Raw genomic sequence first — 17,638 nt, 5'->3', positions numbered from 1 at the left:
TCCTAGTCTGTCTCAGTTTGTAAGCCAGGCTGACACCTGTGCACCATGTGCACCCCACTGGGTTCGAAACACCAGTGGCACAGGGTCAAGACTCACAGCAATACCTCACCACAGTAGGATAAATTGACAGACAAGTTGTTTGTCTCCCTTACCTGTTGGAAACCTCTCCAACCACCCTTACTATCCAGGGTAACTCCAGGGTAACATCCAGGCTGACTCCTCAATCTGTCCTGGTCCCCCTGGCTTTTCCTCTCCTTTCTCCCACTTTCCCACCTTGTTACTCATGGGATGTGGCCTGGGTTCCCTCTCCTCACCTGGATCCCTGTGGCTGACTCCTCGCTCTGTCCCAGTCTCCCTGGCTTTTTTTGATATACATGCACACACACACACACATATATATATATATATATATAGAGAGAGAGAGAGAGAGAGAGAGAGAGAGAGAGAGAGAGAGTTCTCATGGCATAAGGAGTAAGATTCACCAGAAGTTGAGCAGTTCAAAACCAGCAGCTGCTCCATGGGAGGATGATGAGACAATTTGGCAATCTACTTCCATAAAAATTTACAGCCTAGGAAACCCAATCAGGGAGACTATGATTTGGTTCGACTCAATGGTGGTGGATCTATGTTTATGTCTACATCTATATCTATCTATCTCTATGTGTACATCCGTATCTATCTACATCTATATAACTATCTAAAAAGGAAAAAAAAAAGTTTCTATAGAGTCATTTCTGACTCATAGCCATCCTGTATGTGCAGAGTAGAATTGTTTTCCATAAGGTTTTTAATGGCTGATGTATTTTTTATTTTTTAAATTTTATTGTGTTTTGGGTGCAAATTTATAATGCGTTTTGAGTTACATTCAGCAGTTTGTGCACATTTGATTTCATGCCCCAATTACCACCCCAACCATAGCAAATTCTCTTCCCATCCAGTCCCTATGACTACTCCTCCCCGTGCCCTTCTTAACTATGTGTTCCTGTATGTCCAACTTTCTCTCTATGTGAATGTTGCCCCTCTAGTGTCTTATGACTGATTGCTCTAAGGGGTTATCTCCCTAGAGTAGGTGTGTGCATCACCCTGGGTTAGATGTTCTTCATGTAAGTCTTTCTACTGTTGGGCTGAGAGCCAATCCATGGGCTTGAGTAACCTGGGGCCTTAGTCTCAGAAATTCCAACAAACTCTATCTGACCAATAATTCTGGTCATTTTCATGTTTTTGAATTTTGTTCCACATTTTACTTCCCACTCTATCCAGAATCTCCAGTTTTGATCCCTTTCTGAGTGGTTGGCCTTGGTAGCTGGGTACCATCTAGTTCTTCTGGTCTTGAAGTGATAAAGGCTGAGGTCCTCATGGTCCATCTTATCTTTTGACTGTTTCCAGATGATAATGGCTGGTATTTTTAAAGTATATTGCTTAGCTTTTTTATGAGTGCTTCTAGTTGGATATGAGTCTTCAAACTTTTGGTTAGTAATTGAACATTAAATGGCACCACTTAGGGGTTCTTTCTCCCTCTCTCTTTCTGTCTCTCTCTCTTCTCCTCCTTTCCTCTCTTGCTTTGACTCACTCTTTCTCTCTTTTAATCCTTATTCACATATTTATCTTGATTCATTTCAATACACAACTTCTAGTATTCAGTCAACTTAAAATTTTCTGTTCTAATATAATTTTTGACTTAGTAAACAGAACTTTATATTTTACCATAGATAGCTAAAAAAATTAAAAAGAAAAAGCCATGTTACAATTATATAAAATCTTCTATCTAGCTAAATTTTCAAAGGATCACAGTTAAAGTTAGCTCACATGTAATTTTGAATAATGAAACAAAAGTGACACTCTCAGACTCATTTTATAATGTAGAATGTTAAGTTTGTATTGTACTTAAGCACTTGCTAATTCACAATGTATTATTGCAATACCCACCATGATTCCTTTAACCATTTGAGAGAGATTCTGCTTTCCCAGGTTGCTGATGCCAAGAGTGTCTATAACTAGAGCACCAATTTCCCTGTGCTAATTGCATGTGAGTAGATTAGGGTGTGATGTGGCCCTATGTAATCTTCACTTTCATTTTCCATTCCTAATGATGGCAATAATTGTAGCTATTTTAAACATTTACACTGTTAAAGAACAGGAGATATTGTAAATTGCTGATATTTTGACTGTTTGAAAACACAACAGGAAGTGATTTTCAAAAGATTAAAAAAAAAAAAAAAAAACTTTTGTGAAATTTAAAGACCATACCAAATTACTTGCTGGGAAACTGATTAAATTAAATTTAGATTACCTAACTAGTCATTACATGATAAAGATGGACTCATGCTGTTCTATTGATTAATTATTTGCAAGATTTCCTATTTTATTAAGAAAAATGTTCAACATCTTATTTGACTAAGTCACAATTGCTAAAAGGATTCTTTTAAAGGAAGAATTGTAAACAAAGGCCATTTGAGATAGGGCATATTTTCCTTGTGAATATGAAGGAAAATTCCATTGGGTCAAAAGTAGATTTCTAAAGATATTCTCATACTTAGGCACCTTGAGAAATGTTAACTACCCCCCGCCGCATATAAACTGAATTTTACAATGGTATAAACTTGAGTAATAATATTATTGTAATAATATTATCCAGGCATAATTGATGGTTGCTATTTTTCACTACACAGTAGAAAACAAACTCACTAATGTTACTTTAGGTGCTCTGGTAGCATAGTGCCTAAGGCACTTGACTGCTAACCAGAAGGCTGGTGGTTCAAACTCACCAGCCACTCCTCAGAAGGAAGGTTGGGCAATCTACTACAGTAGTGTTACTGCCTCGAAAACCCAAGGAGAGGTCGCTATGGGTTGGGTCCAACTCGATGGCATATAACAACAACAACAATGTTACTTTAGAATTTATCCTTCTTCTAGCTCATTCTTTCATCAAACCCTTATTACATCTGCTTTCCCTTTACCTAAATAGTTTTAACATCTTCCCTAGCATGTTCTGAGCAAGCAGGAGATCTTTCAGTCTCAAAGCAGAGAAGAATAAAATAGGCTCACTCAAACAAAATGTGTTCTTTGTGCTAAAAAACCTAAGCTGTTATATATGTTTTCAAGGAAAATCAAAATATCGCTAAGTAAAATCAATATCATTCTGAATATTAAAAGCTGAAAAAATTCAGCCAAGATGCTTTTGTGCTCTTCAATTAAAGTGTACTGTTCTACATCAATATTTTCCTCAACTTTCTGTCTTTATTGTCTCAGGGCATATAGCATAATAACAAAAAAACAAAACAAAACAAAAAAACACTGCATATCGGACCATATTTCTTCCTATTGACAGATAAGAATGTACTCATTCAGGTACATTTAAACTTTATTTCTGAGAGGAAAATTGTTTTTATAAAGACTGTGGTTAAAGTGGTATCATTGGCTGGTGCAAACAGTTAAGCACTAGCCTACTAACTGAAAGGCTGACAGTTCAAACTGTCCCACAGGGCCTTAGAAGAAAAACCTTGCAATCTGCTTCTGAAAGGTCACAGCCTTTTGGAACACAGTTCTACTCTACAACACAAGAACTCATTATGAGTCAGAATCAACTTGATGCAACTGTTTTTTTGTTTTTTTGTTTGTTTTTTTGGTGATAAAAGTGTATGATACTTAGGGAAATTAGAGACTTGAGGTGTGATATTCACTCACAACTTCTTAGTGATTCCTAGAATATTGTCCAGTTTTATTTTCTGCCAGGTTGGTAGCAGAGCAGGAGAGAAGTCCATATTGTGACATGTTTTTGGATAGCATTTATTTGTGCTTTTTTGTTATTTAGAAACAATGCTAGCCTCAGCTAAGCCCACAAGGGGCTGTCAAGATAGAATAATCCCTACAGCAGTCTCCTTTGAGCCAAGATGACCATGTCTTTTTATTTAGGCATCTATCAGTTATAGAAAGTGGGCTACCTCAGAAGTAGCCCCCTTTGACTGGTTTCTTTAAGCCAAGCACTGTGTTGATCCTACTGAGAATGCAGAACTATGTTAGACTAGACTCAAGGGGTTTTTGGTCTAGCAAGAAAAAGAGGAAATTTATATAAATAACTTATAAAACTAGATAATGATCAACACTTAGAATAGTGTTTAGGAAGCAGTAAGCTTTTATTAAATTGCAATAGCAATGGTGGTAGCAGTAGTAACAGTAGCAAACATAACAGGTATCTGTTGTTATTGAGTAGATTCCAATTCATGGTGACCTCATGTATGTCGAGAAGAACTGTGCTCCACAGGGTTTTCAATGGCTGATTTTTTGGAAGAAGATCACCAGGTCTTTCTTCTGAGGCATCTCTGGTGGACACAAGCCACTAGTCTTTCAGTTAGTAGCCAAATGTTTTACCACATGCACCACTCTGGTGTCCTGAACATATTAGGTACAAATATTGTTACTATTACTTTTCTATACAAGATTTAACTGGAGAGAAGGGGAAGGAGAGAATATTTAAAAATGGGAATATCAGGGAGGAATTGAAAAGATGGTCATTTAAGCTAAAGTTTGAAAGATAGGCAGTTTTGGAGATAAAGACATGATTTTTTTTTTTTTTTTTTTTAAATGGGCAATCATCAATAAATCACAAAAATGAAAATGTACATATCATCGGAAGTAAATTCTGAGTTTCAATATGATGGAAACAAGAAGAAACTTAGAGGATGACACTGGCAAAGCACTTACATCAGGCCATGTGTTCCCAACTAAAGAGCTTGAATTACAGCCAAGAGGTAATAGGGATCGGTTGACTACTCTGGTGACTACTATGATGGCTGCCCCAACCCCCGTCATGAAGGATATGTTGCTCCAATTCCTAGGAGCTGTGTATAGAGAGGTTTCAGTGGTCTGCTCCTTCAAGGACAACCTCAGAATCAGAGAGTACTCAATCAAGATCACACTCACTCCTGAGGTAGCCCACTTTCTATAACTGATGGATGCCTAGGTAAAAAAGGAATGGTCATCTTGGCTGACACTTGTGGGCTTAGCTGAGGCTGGAATTAGGCCTGCACTGCATCTCAACTTCTCCCTGAACCCACTCGTGCTCTGTTGCCTCTCTTCCACAGGTGTTTACTAAGGCATAAAAAACGTGCTTACTAAACTCCATCCCACAGTCTACATCCCAATATATTCAACCTGCAACAAATGTTTACAGCTGAGAAATAACATGATTAGAATTGTTATAAAGAAACACTAAAGTAGGAGCTCTGGTAGCATAGTGCCTAAGGCACTTGACTGCTAACCAGAAGGCTGGCAGTTCAAACCCATCAACCACTCCTCAGAAGGAAGGTTGGGCATTCCTACTTCCATAGTGATACTGTCTCAGAAACCCAAGGAGGTGTCACTATGAGTCGGGGCTGACTCGATGGCAAATAACAACAACACAAAACAAAGTAGGAACAATGAGCAAAAGAGAGTGAGGATTATGAGCATAAAGGCTAATTTTTAGATTTTTAGATTTTATAACTCTGACAACAGGTAATGCAGAGTTACATGAGTTACTCAACCAACAAGAAAGAATAAACAAAAAAAAAAAAAATGTTAAGGCATTGTGACTGATCAGATGTTTGGGGAACAAAAGAAAACAAATCAGAAATTGTTTTAACTCTGATGATTGAAATAATACTGCTAGAAAAAAATGGAAATAAAGAGGAAAAGACATATTTAGGAGAAGATGATGAGTCCAATTTTAATCATGTTAATTTTAGGTGAATGTTACAGCAGATATTCAATGGAATGCTAAGGCTGGAACTTGGGACTTGGTATCAAAAAAAAAAAAAAAAGAAAAAGAAAAAAAAATACATTTGATTATATAGACAATGAAGAAATCTATGGAGAATGAAAAGAAAGACAGCTCTTTGGGGATTTGTGTATTTAAGAAGCAGAAGGAGGAAGGCTTACCAAAAAATGACAAAGGATTCATGATCAAAGGTACAAGAAAATTAGACCAAGAGAACTCAGTGTTCCAGAAGCCAAGAGGGAAAATTGATATCATAGTGACATGAGGCAGCTGCAGACAAACTTTTCCATAAAATGTGACTAGAAAGCACATCCTGTGTGACCAGGAGAAGGCAGTTTCTGCAGAACATGTATGTATATGTTGGGAAAGGGAGAAGACAGCAAAGGGAAAGAACACCTCCCTTGTAAGTAAGTAAAAGTGTCTGACAATCACCACTTGCTACAAGGTATGAAGGGAAACAATATTTTGAAGAATTTAATTCTTCAAACATCCATTCTCCATGGGAATCACAAGAAAAATAGTCAGAAGAAGAATTCCTGGCAATCTCTGACTGCCTCCATCCACAAGAAAAAGCGGAAAACTTCCAGGACAGTTATTATTTCTCTACCTATCCAAGATAGAGCACAGGCAAAGAACCTTGTGGAGCTGGAAGCAGTACTGGAGCAGGGGAAAGAAAAGAAATGTCTCATAGAGAATATTTTAAATTTGTCAAATAAGAAATTTGGAGCAAGTGCTGAGTACAAAGAACTGATGAAGAGAAGAAAATAATTTTGGAAAATTATTTTGCCGTGCCCGCCAAACCACATAGGTCACAAAATGAAGTGACACAAAAGGATTAATGTTTTTTTAAAAAGAACAGGGGCCAGGCAGATTCCCTGCATATTCTGCAAGAGCGACCCTTGATGCCTTTGTTCTACTTTATTAATGTTTATACATGATTACTTCATCACTCTTGGAATCCATACAATCAGCTTATTCTCTACAAAGTTAAAGTTTTGCTCCTCTACAACAAGTGGCCATTCAAACAATCACAAAGCCTCCTCAAGAATAAGGAGGGTAAAACGATAAATATTTACTAGGGCACAGTGACCCAAAATATGAACCATCCCAATAAGATAAAAACATGGACTACTGGAATAACATCTACTTTTAATACTTGATGGTTTGCCAAGTAAGCATTTAACCATGAGAGAGGCCTTGCCTTTTCTTGTTGCTGGTGGAGAGCCTTCCCTTTTCTATCACTGTCAGAGAGAACTTGCCTTCTCTTGTCGCTTTTGGACATGTTCCTTGCACTCATGTCCTTTGATGATTTCTCTCTTGGTCTCCAACATTCTTCAGTTGTCATGAATTCAATTGAAAAGGTAATATTCATAGAGTGATGCTACTAAGATTTAGAATTCCTTTTTCATATGTGACTCTAAGTAAAGATTGAACCACTGCAGACCCAGTGTTTACAGTGGTTACATTTATAATGTAATGTCTCATGTTTGTAGGCATAAGAAATAGACCCTATGCAGGGCAGAGGGAAGATTGAAAATCTAAAAGGTGGGCTGGGGGTGGGGTGGCTAATTGACAGGGCAAAGTCCAGAATAACATGGAAAGGAGTCCAGACCAATGGGATAGTGGAGGATTTGACTTTTCAGGGGGATTGTGGTAGTTAAGGTTGTGTTTCAACTTGGCTGGGCCTGATTGAGGGGCTGGGCAGATGATGGTAGTTATTCCCCATGATGAGACCGGCAATCAACTCCATGGTGGGATCTACCAAAGCAGCCAAGTAGCTGTTTTAGAGATATGGTCTGCTTCCTGTATATAAGCAGCAGCTTTGGGAATGGTCTCTACCTTATGGCATGTTTGAACCCTGCTTGTAGCTGAGTTGTTGTTCAGCAGCCTGCCATGCTCTGTCAGTCTTGGGACTTTTGATGGACTTGAATTAATGGCCTGTTGTGTGGTTTGGTAAGGTTGAGACCGTGCCTTGTTACTTGTTGACCTTGGGTTTGTCAGCCTTAGCAGACAGCAGCTGAGTGAAGAAAAGCTTCCAGCTTCAGTGGGCCAGGAGCAAGAGGCAGAACTGAAGCCCAAGGTTAAGGGGCTCTCACCTAGTCCTTAGAGCCTGGCACATTGAACTCAGACTTAAAGCCTCCAAATTGTAAGAATAAACTCCTGTTTGTTAAAGGCATCTCATTTGTGGTATATTCCTGTCAGAGTGGCACTAGGTAACTGAAACAGGGAGCGAATCACCTTTTTTTCTGACAAGAAAGAAAATTGACCTATGTGGGGATGGTCTAAAATATTTCTTTGTGTTTTCCTGCGTATACTACAGAAATGAGTGATCACAATCATAAACATTTCTATGCCAGAGATTTAAAGACACAAAGATGTCTTTTATGCTTGACATAAAAGACAAACTGTATATAAGGGGAATTAAAGATGGGGAAAAAAAAATATAACGGGGGAAAGGACATTAGCTTCAGGGTGACCTAGAAAAGGTAATATTTGGGAAATGAGGACAAAATACTTGCTTAAAGTAAGTATTTGGAGAAAAAGTATAATAAATAATAAAGTACAGATCACCTGACAACTGATAGATTCTTAGTGTCCCACTGTCTGCTAGCATATCACTTAGAGGTTCTCAAAGCTGGCTACCTGCTCCTTCCCCTAAAATTAAATCAGAATCTCTAAAGTTAAGTTTAAGCATAAATATTATTAAATAACTTCTCCATTCCTCAGACTATTTGAATAAACTAGTGAGGTTGAAAACTACTGATTTAGGAGATATATAGGACTTGGTGATTTAGACATGGTTGTAACTAATTGTTTTCAAGTCATTTCCAACTCATGGTAACTCATGTGTGTTAGAGTAAAAATATGCGTCAAAGAGTTTTCAATGGCTGAGCTTTGGAAATAGATCTCCAGACTTTTCTTCTGAGTTGCCTCTAGGCTGGACTTGAACTTCCAACCTTTTGGTTATCAGTCAAGCACGTTAACCATTGCACCACTTAGGGGCAGAGGTGTTTTATATTAGGGTTTAAATTATTATTTAGATCGAATATTGTATAATAAAAACAGAATATGCCATTAGCTACTTCATCAGAAAAATCTACTTTCTATATGAAAATATATGAAAGATAAGTAAGTATATGTAAACCTTTCTGAATTTTTCTTAAAATATTATAGATTTCAATTTTTAAAAAACTAAAAAAAATAGTGCCTATAAAACAACCTTATAAATATAAATAGTTTACTCAATATCCCACACTTCTAAAGACTTACTAAAGGAATATACTTATTTAATTTCTACAACAAAATATTTGGATATTTTCACTAAACAAAATCACCAGTGAAATATTTTTTTACCTGAGGAAGGTTACTCAGGAGAATGAAACAATATCAGGATTGAAGTCATGCCAAGATCACATGTTGGTCTCATCATCTATCAGCTTTCACAAATCCTTGCCAAATACTTTATTTCTTTAATCTTCATTCTCTGATTTGTGAAAATGGCAGAGTTTTGTATTCTTCTGATAAACCAATCAGGTAATGAAGGTAAAGAACCTAACACAATGAAGGCTCAATTTTTGTTCCCCTTCCTCAGCATGGCTTTATTTGCTTTGATTCTTTCCAGGCTTTTAGAGAAGTTGTTGCTTGTTGTTTTCAGGTGTTGTCAAATTGGTTCTGTTTGTACAACTCCATGCACAACAGAACAAAACCTCACCTGGTCCTGCACCATCCCCACAACTGTTGCTATGCAACATTGTTCATTGTTGCAGCTACTTGTGTCATTCCTTCTCTGTGAGGGTCTTCATCTTTTTCACTGACCCTCTGCTTTACCAAGGATGATGTCCATTTCCGGGAATTGGGAATTCTCCTGATAGTATCTCCAAAGTATGTAAGATGAAATCTCACCATTCTCTCTTCTAAGGAGCATGTTGGCCATACTTCTTCCAAAACAAATTTGTTTGTTCTTCTGATAATCCATGGTAAATTCACTATGCTACGTCAACACTGTAATTCAAATGCAACAATTATTCCTCAGTCTTCTTTATTCACTTTATTCTTTTTTTTTCAAGCTGAAAGAACTAAATAAAATAATTCTACCCTTAAGTTGGAATAGTACAAGATTCTATGGGCAAAGTATTGAATAACAGAAGCATCAGTAGAAGATTAAAGAAGTACACAGAATCACCGTAACAACACTGTATTCACTGTTCACCTTTCATTTACATATGAAGTGACTGAAAATATCATGGCTTCAATCAGGAGCATCTTAGTCCTCAAAATGACATCTTTGCTTTTAACATTATAAAGAGGTCATTTGCATCAGATTTGCAAATGCAATATGTAGTTTCAATTTTTGATTGCTGCTTCCCTGGATGTTGATTGTGGATACAAGTAAAATGAAATTTTTAACATTTCAATCTTTTATCTGTATATCATGATGATTTTTTAATTTTTCATTTGTGAGGATTTTTGTTTCCTTTATGTTCAGTAATACATACTGAAGGCTGTAGTCTTTGATCTTCATCAGCAAGTGCTTCAAGTACTCTTCAATTTTAGCAGGTAAGATTGTGTCATCTGTTAATGAGTTTTCTTCTAATCCTGATGTCATGCTCTTCTTCATGTAGTCCAACTTCTCAGATTATTTGCTCAGCATATTGAATAAGTATGGTGAAAGGATAAAGCTCTTATGCATATATTTCCTGATTTAAAACCACACAATATCCACTTGTATTAAAACCACCGTTTCTTCGTCTATATACAGTTTCTGCATGAGCACAAGTAAACATTTTGGCACTCCCATTCTTTGCAATGCTATCTATAATTTCTTATGATCCACATACTTGAACGCCTTTGCATAGTCAATAAAATATAGGTTAAGAACTTTCTGGTATTCTGTGCATTCAGCCAAGATAAAGCAGTGACATCTCTCATTCTACATTATCGTCTGAATCCAGCTTGAATTTCTGGCAGTTCTCTGTGGATATATTGCTGCAATCTTTTTTTTTTTTTCCTTTTAATTATCTTCAACAAAATTTTATTTGCACATGACATTGATGATATTGTTCAATAATTTCTGCATTCTGTCTGATCACCTTTCTTTGGAATGGGCAAAAATATAGACTGTTGGTTGGCCAGGTATATATCTTCCAAATTTGTTTGCAAGTACAAGTGAGCTCTTCCAGCATTGCTCATTTGCTGATACATCTCAATTGTTACTCTGGCAATTCCTGGAAACTTCTTTTATGTCAATGCCTTAAGTGCAGCTTGAACTTCTTTTTTTTTTAATACCATTGAATTTTGATCATTTGTTACCACCTGACACATCTGAAGGTCCACCAATTCTTTTGTTGCAGTGATTCTGTGTATTCTTTAATCTTCTGATGCTTCTGTTATTCAATACTTTGCCCATAGAATCTTTTAATATTGCAATTCAAGTCTTGAATTTTTTTCTTTAGTTCTTTCAGCTTGAGAAATTCCAAGTGTGTTCTTCTGCTTTGTTTTTCTAATTCCAAGCCTTTTCACATTTCATTACAGCACTTTTCTTTGTCTTCTTAAGCCACCCTTTGACATCTTCTCTTCAGTTCTTTTACTTTATCATTTCTTACATTCACTTTAGCTACTCTACATTTAAGAGAAAATTGCAGAGTCTCTCCTATTCTGGGCTTTTATTTCTTTCTTGTCTTTTTGCTGACCTTTTGCATTGTTCATATTGTATTTCCTTGATAATATCTCACAACTCATCTGGTCTTTGATCATTAGTGTTAAGAGCATCAGTCTACTCTTCAGATGTTCTCTAATTCAGGTGGGATATACTCAAGGTCATACTTTGGCTCTCATGGACTTGTTTAGTTTTTTTCAGCTTCAACTTGTAATTGCATATGAGTAATTGATAGTCTGTTCTTCATTTGGCCACTGACCTGGTTCTGACTGATGATATTGAGCTTCTCCAACATCTCTTTCCACATATGTAGTCAAATTGATTCTGATTCGTACATATTCCATCCAGTCATGCCAATGTGTGTGTGTGTGTGTGTGTGTGTATATATATAGTTTCCATTTATGTTATTTAAACGAAGACCTTTCCAATTAATAAGTTGTTGGTCTTGCAAAGTTCTGTCATGTGATTTCTGGTGTCATTTTTATCATCATGACCATATTTTCCTTCTTCTTTGTTTCCAACTTTTGCATTTTCAATCACCTGTAATTTTCAGTGCATCTTGATTGTATGTTTGATCAATTTCGGACTGCAGAAGTTGGTAAAAATCTTCAGTTTCTTCATCTTTGGCTTTAGTGATCAGTCCCTAAATTTGAACAGTAGTAGCAGTAACTGGTCTTCCTTGTAGGAATATGGATATTATCCTATCACTGATAACATTGTACTTCAAGATAAATCCTGGAACATTCATTTTGACAATGAATGTGATGACATTCCTCTTCAATTTGTCATTCTTGTCATAGTAGATCATATGATTTTCTAATTCAAAATGGCCATTACCAATCCATTTAAGCTCTAACTAATGCCTACAATATCAATTTTTATGCATTCCATTTCATGTTTAACTGAAAATAACCTTTATTTTCATTTTATTTTGGTATATTAATGAATAACTACTGACATATTATTTCAAGCTTGGATCTCAGAAATGTCATGTAGAATATGCTAGCCAGAATTATAAGAAATTTACTGTCAAACAATGCCAGAATCTTTAAATATCAAGTTATAAATATAGCCAAGTGCAATATACTTGACATGATAAAAGGGTGCCTTACAATTAACAGATTATAATTAATATGATTAAAAAAATGTTAGACTACATTTAGAGTGACATTTTATTATATCATACATCTTATCCTATGCTGTGGAGTCTCATTAGGCTAGAATATATACAGGGCATAGCTATGTTTCAGACTAAAGCTTAAAAGAAAAATGTGGAATAGAAAAAGTTTACACTGAGGTATACATTTAATAATATTGTCCATTGAGTTAGATTTATTACAATTTGGTGTACCATGTCTACTGTCTTCTACAACACCTTAAACTATGTTTTCTTTGCAATGAAGATTTACTTCTCTATGAGTAGAAAAAGATGATAGGAAAAACTTCAGATCTTTCAAGCTCCAACTATTGAGTCCCAAATATTGTATCTACACTTTATTCATCCTAGGGTTGACTTTAAATAACCACATTCTTGAGCACTCTTGGCCAGTGCTCCACGTGGGGATCTGAGCTGTCTTAAGCATCTCCATGCTGGACATGTAAGCCCATTGTTTCAGGATCCAGTTCACTTGACTCAATTTTGTTAAATATTTTTCTTGTACACTGCACAAAGACCTCTTCTACATCCTCTACTGTTTGTGCACATTTTTCTAGAAACATCTGATTATTTTTTTGAATGAATCTGAAGGCTCCTAAGAAAGCAACTTCATGATTTCCATCCAGATCCTTCTTTTTTCCACAGAAGAATATCACAATGTTTTGACTTGCTAGCACTTTGCCATGTGTTAATCATTTAGTAATTATACTGTAGGTTTCTCAGCTGGTCATGGCATGACAAGGCGGTCGCTGGCTGCATCTCTGTGATAACTTCTCTTCACAGACCTGAATCACTCTTGTCATGCAGTATCTTAACATATTTACCACCAACATTTATTAACTTTGAACCAAATTCCACTTCTACTGTATGATTTGAATCATCTTTTTTTTTTTTTTTTTAATAAACAGATGAACTTAGCAAGATTTGCCAGTTCCTGCATTTCCAATAACTAGGAGTTTAAACAAAAAGTCATAGGTCTCTGACATAGCCATCTACAACATCTTGAAGCAGTGCAAATTCCTCCTGGGTTACCTTCTACAGTGCAGGCAGTCTAGCAATGGGTAGGACAAAGGTTATTAGCTGAGTCTTCTAGTCTCTCAGGTGGGGCAGTGGAGATGAGAAGGATGGAAATAGGGGTCCCCCATCCCACACAACTGCCCTCAACCCCTCAGCTCTGGCTGGTACCATTATATTTCATTTTTGATGATTTCCAATTTTTCTAGATTCATTCTTCACATATCCCATCTTCTGATTATTACCAGATGTTTGTGTTCATTTCTTCTCATTTTGAGTCATACTACATGAGCAAATAAAGCTTTTCCAGCTTATATTTTGAGCACCTTCCAACTTGAAGGGCTTATCTTCAGACAATGTTCGGCTGCTATTCATAAGGATTTTGATAGTTAATATTTTTAGAAGTATATTGCCAGGTTATTCTTCCTACTCTGTCTTAGTCTGGAAGCTCCACTGAAACTAGTCCACCATGGGTGACTCTGTTGGTATTTAAAATACCAGTGGCATAGCTCCCAGCATCAGGCAGCACACAAACTGCCACAGTAGGACAAACTGACATATGAGTTGTAATTTTTCTCTATATCTCACTATTATTATATAATAGATGAGATTGTTATATGTTCCTAATGAAATAACCTTTCTAATCATGAAATGCCTTTCTTCAGCTGTGGTAATAGTCTTTATTTTACTTATTTATTTATTTATTCATTTTTAAGGATGGTGTCATCCATTTCTGAAATTCTTGGCCAGTGAAAACATTTTGAATAGCAATGAAACACTGTCTGATATATTACTGGAAAACTTTATAAATAGACCAAAATATTGTCTAATATAGTGCTAAAAGAAGAGCCCCTCAGGTTGAAAGGCATTCAGCACATGCCTGGGGCAGAGCTGTCTCCTCAAAGTACATTTGACCTTAATGATATGGATGGAGTAAACCTTTCAGGACCTCCATTTGCTGGTGGGGCATGACTCAAAATGGGAAGAAACAACTACAAACATACATTAATAATTGAAATGTATGAATCTATGGAAATTGGAAGTTGTCAAAAATGAAATGGAACACATAAATATTGACTTCCTAGGCATTAGTGAGCTAAAATGGACTGATTTGGCCATTTTGATTTTCACAATCATATGGCCTACTATGCTGGAATGACAAATTAAAGAGAAATGGCAATGCCTTCACTCTATGAAGAAAAAAAAAAAAAATTTTCAAGATCTATGCTGAAGTACAGTGTTGTCAGTGATAGATAGGATAATATCTGTATGCCTACAAGAAGGATTTAGTTAATAACTAAAACCAAAGGTGAGGAAATTGAAATTTTTAGGAACTTCCACAGTCTGAAATTAACCAAACATGAAATCAAGATGTATTGATTGTTACTGGTGATTGAAATGCAAAAGTTGGAAATAAATACGAATCACTGGTAGTTAAAAAATATTGCTTTGGATAGAAATAATGTGAGAGATCACATGATAGAATTTTGCAAAATCAACAACTTATTCATTGCAAATACCTTTTTTCAACAACATAAATGATGGCTATACCCATGGACCTCACCAGATGGAATACAAGGGAATGAGATCAACTATGTCTGTGGAAAGAAGCAATTGAGAAGATTAATTTCTTCAGCCAAAACAAGGCCAGCAGCTGAATGTGAAACAGACATCAATACACCAATGCAGGTTCAAGTGGAATTTGAAGAAAACTAAACCAAGTCCACAAGAGCCAAAATATGAACTTAAGTATATCTCACCTGAATGTAAAGGCCACCTGAAGAATACATTTGAAACACTGAACACCAGTGATTGAAAACCAGAGGACTTGTGGCATGGCATCCAGAACATCATATATGAAGAAAGCAAAAGGTCATTAAAAGACAGGAAAGGAAGAAAAGACTGAAAAGGATGTCAGAAGAGACTCTGAAACTTGATCTTGAAAGGAAAGTAAGTAAAGCAAATAGAAGAAATGATGAGATAAAAGAGCTGTACAGATTTCAAAGAGCAGCTCAACAAGACAAATAAATGATTATAATGAAATGTGCAGACATAGAGACAGAAAACCAAAGAGAAGAACATGCTCAGCATTTCTTAAGCTGAAAGAAATGAAGGGAAAAAAAATAAGCCTCAAGTTGCAATATTCATCTATACCAAGTAATTTGGAAGACAACTTCCTGAAAAATTGTTTGGAAGAGATCAATATTTGTGCCCATTCCAAAGAAAGCTGATCCTATAGAATGTGGAAATTATCAAACAATATCATTAATATCACACACAAATAAAATTTTACTGAAGATAATTCAAAAACAGTTGCAAAAATATATTGACCAGAAACTTCCAGAAATGCAAGCTGGATTCAGAAGAGGACATAGAAAAAAGAATATCATTGCAGATGTCAGATGGCTCTTGGTTGAAAGCAGAGGATACCAGAAAGATATTTATTTGAGTTTTATTGACTAAGCAAAGACATTTGACTGTGAGGATCATAACAAATTATGGATCACATGATAAAGAATGGAAACTCCAGAACACATAATTATGCTCATGAGAACACTGTACATAGACCAGTAAGCTGTCTGCCATTTGAACAGAACAATGAGATATGGAATGGTTTAAATCGGGAAGGGTGTGCATCAAGGTTGTATCCTGTCACCATACTTACTCAACCTATATTCTGAGCATATAATCCTTGAAGCTGGACTATATGAAGAAGAACCAAGCATCAGTATGAGAAGAAGACTCAGCCACTTGTGATATGCAGATGACACAACCTTACTTGCTGAAAGTGAAGATAACTTGAAGCACTTACTGATGAAAATTAAACACTACAGTCTTCAGTATGGACTACGCCTCAACCTAAAGATAACAATACTAGACCAATAAGAAACATCATGATAAATGAAATTGAAATTCTTTCTCAGAGATTTCATTTTACTTGCATCCACAATCAAAACCTATAGGAACAGCAGTCAAGAAATCAGATGTTGTATGGCACTGAGTAAATCTTCTGTAAAAGAACTCTAAAGTGTTGAAAGGCAATGATGTCACTTTGAAAATTAAAGTGCACCTAACCCAAGCCATGGCATTTTCAATCATCTCATATGCATGTGAAAGCTGGACAATGAACAAGAAATAAAAAGAAGAATGGATGACTTTGAATTATTTTGTTGACAAAGAATACTGAAAATGCCATGCCAGAAAAAAGAACAAATGTGTCCCAGAAGAATTGCATCCAGAATGCACTTTGCAAGTGAGAATGGCCTGACTTCATCTCACCTACTTGGCTCACATTGTCAATAGGGACCATTCCTTGGAGAAAGGATATCGTGCTTCATTGAGTGGAGAGGCAGTGAAAGAGAAAAAAACCTCAGCAAGCTGGTTCTGGCAAGATGCTGGACTATGCAGGAAGACTGCACAGATCCTCTTCAAGAAAGAAGAGGGAAAACAATTAACACAGACACAGAAGATAATCTTGGACCCCTAAGCTTTCAAGGGAAGGACATAGAAGTGGACTAAACCCCAACTAGCAGAAGAATTTTCGTGAAAATACCAAAAAAGGAGACATACAGAGTTGTGGTCTGGCAGTGATCCTGAGCGATCCTGACAACACAGACACCTTGGAGATTCCTGACTGGTGGTAGGACCTAAGAATTAACCTAAAAATCACACTGCTAGCCAAGGACTGCATGGAGGACTGTGCACAGTGGCTGGGGAACAAACAGAGAAGATGAGAGAAAGGTGGGCTGAACTGTGGACTTTTGCCGGTCTGGAGGACACCACCATTTTGAAGGTTTAAAAAGCAGCTTGACTATTCTGGATATTTAAAGAGACTGTGCTCTTACAGATTCCTGGGGCTTAAGAACACGTTCTGCTTTCCAAAAACCCCAAGGACACTCAGAACCTGCAAGACAGAAAAGGTACAACATTCCTCTTGTTACTCTTATACCCCACACCTGCTTGGTGAACAGAGGTGTGGCCATTCCCCACTCCCACCTACCTTCTGGGCCTACAGGAACTCCATCACAGTCTGTGTGCTCAGACAGAACCTGGGTGC

At 36.6% G+C, this 17,638-nt stretch overlaps 1 pseudogene; it reads right to left on the bottom strand.

The window, feature by feature from the left end:
* Positions 1 to 12,909: 12,909 nt before the first annotated feature.
* On the bottom strand, positions 12,910 to 13,553 carry LOC103199631 (annotated as a pseudogene).
* Between the last annotated feature and the right edge of the window lie 4,085 nt (positions 13,554 to 17,638).

The sequence above is a fragment of the Orycteropus afer genome, unplaced genomic scaffold (genome assembly GCF_000298275.1).
Source record: "Orycteropus afer afer isolate SDZICR_OR568_19922 unplaced genomic scaffold, OryAfe1.0 scaffold00115, whole genome shotgun sequence".
NCBI classification, from domain to species: domain Eukaryota; kingdom Metazoa; phylum Chordata; class Mammalia; order Tubulidentata; family Orycteropodidae; genus Orycteropus; species Orycteropus afer.
The sequence above is the reverse complement of the archived record's forward strand: the minus strand, read 5'-3'. Positions and strand labels throughout refer to the sequence as shown.